Source organism: Acyrthosiphon pisum, chromosome A2 (assembly GCF_005508785.2).
Source record: "Acyrthosiphon pisum isolate AL4f chromosome A2, pea_aphid_22Mar2018_4r6ur, whole genome shotgun sequence".
Lineage (NCBI taxonomy): Eukaryota > Metazoa > Arthropoda > Insecta > Hemiptera > Aphididae > Acyrthosiphon > Acyrthosiphon pisum.
The window spans coordinates 65,616,905-65,621,768 of record NC_042495.1 but is presented as its reverse complement, the minus strand read 5'-3'; positions in this window follow the sequence as shown (position 1 = coordinate 65,621,768).

The window sequence follows — 4,864 nt, the reverse complement described above, 5'->3', positions numbered from 1 at the left end:
TTTTGAATTACAACAAAATAATAAATCGCTACATGAGAAATCGAGTGAATATCCAGTGTTGTAAAAATTTGAATTCAAACGATCATAAAAATTTAATTTGACTTTCTTATAGATATTTTTTGTTTGATAAAGGTAGATAATCTTATAAGGAATCTTGTATTACATTTGCATAGCTTAGATTTAAAAAGAAAAATTTTTATGAATTTTTAACTCGAAATAATTTGCAAATTTTCGTGATTTTTCCATATTTTGTCATTTTTTGAACTTTAAATGCTTATAAAAAAAAACTGTGACTAACGATTTTTAATATTTTTCATCTGCCTTTGAAACAATATACTAGGAGCCTTCTACTAAATTTTCAAGCTTTTTTATCCAACAAATAAAACTTTATTGATATTTATAGAAAAAAAAACTAAAAAAATTTAAAACTGAAAATGTCCGTAAACAGCTCAAAAAGAGTCAAAATATTTTGAAAATGTTATGGTGTATAGAAAATGCTAAGATAAACATTCAGTCAAAATTTCATGTATCTACAGTCATTTTTAAAAGTTACACCAAAAACCAAATTCAATTTTGTGAAAAATCGATTTTGCGTAAAAATTCCCGTTTTTTCCTTAATTTTTCTTTTGTTTTTCCCGGCGCTTTTGAAAACTACTGGGAAATTTAAATTTTGACCTCCCCAATGCACCAACGATATTCACTTTCTGATCGAACAAGATACTGAAGTTGAAAATCGTAGCATTATTTCGACTACTTATCGTGTACACAGACACAAAAAAGTTGAATTTTTTTATCCAAATTAATTTTTTGCTTTTTTAAGCTAATGGTGGCCGCCATAGTGACTTGCAAAGTTGCAAATGTTTGTTATAATTATTTTCTTTCGTTTGATATCCACTTTGAAGTTTTAGGTCTTTGAGAAACAGTGAGTCTACCATAGGCGGAAATTTGAGGGGGCGTAGCCCTCTCAAAACGTATAACAGAAAATGTATATATTATATATGCATTTATTAATACCGATAAAAATAAAAAACCAATTTGAATAAAAAATGACAACTGAAAAACTTCAAAAAAAAGAAGCCATTTCATAGCGACCACCTGAATGACTTGCAAATTATAAGTAGGGACTTGCAAATACTTGCAAATTAAAAGCTATTGTTCGGTACCATTCACAAAGTTTTAGAACAACTTGGGCGTGGGCTAACTTCGTAACTTTGACAGCTCTTACAGGCCGCCCGAGTTACTTGCAAATTCTAAAAATATACTTGCAAAAGCTTGCTAATCATTAGCTTTCGTTTGATACCAATTTTGAAGTTCTGGGACAACTTGGGTGGGCTAACTTCAAAACTTTGAAAGCCCTTACTGGCCGCCCGAGTTACTTGCAAATTCTAAAACTGGACTTGCAAATACTTGCTAGTCATAAGCTTTCGTTTGATACATATTTGGAAGTTCTGGGACAACTTGGGTGGGCCAACTTCCAAACTTCAAAGCTCATAGTGGTCGTACGGGGAACTTGCAAATGCTAAAAACAGACTTGCAAATTCTTGCTAATCATTAGCTTTCGTTTGGTGCTGGTTTCAAAGTCCTAGGTCAAAGTGGGTGGGCTACGTGAAGTCGGCCCATCTTTACATTTTTTGGTTTTACGATTAAAGTTTGGACTTGCAAATTCTAAAAATAGACTTGCAAATACTTGCAAAAACTTGCAAAATAATGGCATAAATTTTAAAAAAATCGAAGTACTTAGGTGGGCCAACTTCACGAACGTCTCCATGTGGCATTAATAAGTAGTATTGTGTGCATGCGTATTAAACCTAAAATCGCAAAATGTTCGATGGCCATAACTTCCAAAATAATGGTTTTCGCACCATCGTTCTTAACTCATTGAAATACGTATATTTCGAAAAAAATTCCAAAAATGTGCTGGGTAGCTAAAGTGATTTTTGCAAAATAATAATTTTAAAATACCTTTTTTTTTTCATTTTTGAACCGACGACGCTGCGGGAACTGCCTTTGCATTCTTCCGCAGTGCCGCCATCGTTTATTTGATATCAATAAATAATTATACATACAGGCTTTCTCCACACGGGGGTTGAGGGGACAATCCCCCGACTTACCCCGTAGGTACAGTTATACACTTATACGCTTTAATAGTTTACATTTTATTCATCTCGATCTGTTACTGACGTCTTCACGGGCCGACTGGATTCCGTCACCCTGGCAGTCTCGTTCCTGTCCATTTTCTCGAGCTCGACCGCTCTGGTGTATGCTCGTTCTCAGAGGTTCCGCAATGCCGTGAACGCCTTCCCTCCCGTGGTGCCACGGGTGGTGGATGGAGGACGTGGTCGGTGGAAAATATATATATCATATTATTGTAACTCAAATTCAAAATTATAAACTATTTAGTCAGTGGTTAAAGTGAAAAAAAATGTTGAGGGGGGACTTAAGTCACCAAAAATTGAGCAGCGTTCCCGAGTTCTTCCAAAGTCTATATCTAACCAAACTTTTTTAAAAAACCCACTACCCACTAGGTATAATTTATTTCTTTCACACACCTTTGTAATTTGTTCATAAAAAGTTTATGTTAATAGTATGTAAAATCAAATTAATGAACATATAATGGCTGCTAAATAAAAAATAAACTGAAATTCATTGCCTGAAATGTTAAAAAAGATATGTGTTTACATTTTAATTTTTAACATTTCATTAAAAAACAAATAAAAAATAATATATTATAAATATAACTATTCATATTAATTTATTAAAATTATTACAATGTATCATAAGCTATGTGAATGTTACAAGTATACGGTATAACCAGTATGGGTTTAACTATTTAACTATTTATTTAAACATAACCATAAAGATGTATAAGATGCTTCTTCATCTTTCTTTTTTCTTTTTGGACAACATTGTTCATCTGCAGTTCTTTTCCCTGATAATATACAAGTTTTAATATAGATGTTAGGATTGAATTTATCAATTGGTGGCCCGGTACAATTAATGAAAGCTAACGATGAAATATGATCACTAGTCAACGCACTTCTTTTTGAAGAAACAATTTCGTTCATTGAACTAAAGGACCGTTCACATTCGGAAGAATAAATAGCCAAAGTCTTTACAGCGGTCATTAATGGCTCACTGTCTGTATTTACTGAAGGATAAGACACTTTGTATTCACGAAATCCTCGTACACTAGCTCTCTGATCAATTTGAAATATTTTAGACAAACTGCTTATATTTTAAATATTTATATCACCAAACTGTACATAACAGTTATCAGGCCAATTATCTGGAGAAAGCATAGTTAAATCTATCAATAAATTATTAAATAAATCTTTATAAGGATCAGCTTTATCTAAAACTGATACATGAGTCGATTGTGTGGTAAAAAGTTCAAGTCTAAATTCAGTAAATAATCGTTGTGTGTGCGTACGTAAACCATTTAATAAATTACTAAAATTTAGTAGCGTCCCCCTGGACTTTGGAGACTTAAAGTAAAGGGGACGCATAATCTTACCGTAAATAAGAAGGGGGACTCCCCTCCCTCCACACCACTTTAACCACTGTATTTAGTTTAATTAAACACTAGCTAATGATAGTGATGGATACAGCAGTTACAGGGTGTAATATTGAAATATCAGCTGAGGTAGTGAATTGTTTGGTACGTACCTGGACATTCATGAGAATCAATATAGAGGCATAAATTCACTTTAGCAACCCAGCACCTTTAAATTTTTTTTTTTTGAAATAGACGTACTCCGACGAGTTAAGAACGATGGTGCAAAAAAAAAAATTTGCGGAAACCATTATTTTGGAAGTTATAGACATCCAAAGTTTGCGATTTTACGTTTATATATACGTATGAGCCATGCGCACAAGACTGTTTTAATGCCGCGCGAAGTAATTTGAGTTTGGCGACCTGAGCCACTTTAATATACTTATGTTTTTTTAACAGACTGGCGACCGGAGCCGTTAGGCGACGGGAGATCCCTTAAGTTTGAATAAAGTGTTTTACCTTTGACATTTGTCATTAATTTACTGTTTAAGTCTGTAATGTTATCATCATTCATCATAGAAAACAAATTATTTTCATGGCTCTAATCACATATATTATATTTATACACAATATAAGTTAACGTTTTGTACGAAAACCACATAATATATTAAATACATAAGTAATTTTATTGATATAATAAGTAACATATATTATATAAATACATGTACATATAAAGTTATAATGTTTATGAGAACATTTTCCTAGAAAGATGATTATTTTTTGACAGTCATTGTCATTAAATTAAATTTTGGCGCGCATTCTCGGATAATGTGGACAGAGTGACGTGGCATACATGCGCAGAACGAAGTTGAGAATATACCAATGTATATTTTAGCCATGAACATGATTATGATGATGTAAATAGCACGGTTGTATATTATCTTAAACCGTAGTAAATAGCACGGTTATACCACAGATTATATGAAAACAGATTGTGCACTTAGATGTAAACAAAAAATGGCCTGATTCTGGTCTCCGCCAGAATCAATGTGACCATTTCAACAGATTGAAATTACTTGAAATGTATCGTATACTTGTGGCTTACCTGATAGTGATATCCGAGTATCCGACAAACAAAATATATTGTTATCAACACTCTGATACTTTATATCTGATAGTCTGATGTTTGGTTTTCACTTTTCACGTGTTTTTGGCGTTTGACGTTTTACGATTTTTGGTGTTTGCTTAAATAAAATAGTTTTTTTTTTGTAATATTTTATATTTATACTGTCATATTTATTTTAAAAAATGACTACTTGTGCAGTCAAGTTTTGCGACAATAAAATGTCACTAACGAAAAATATAAGCTAC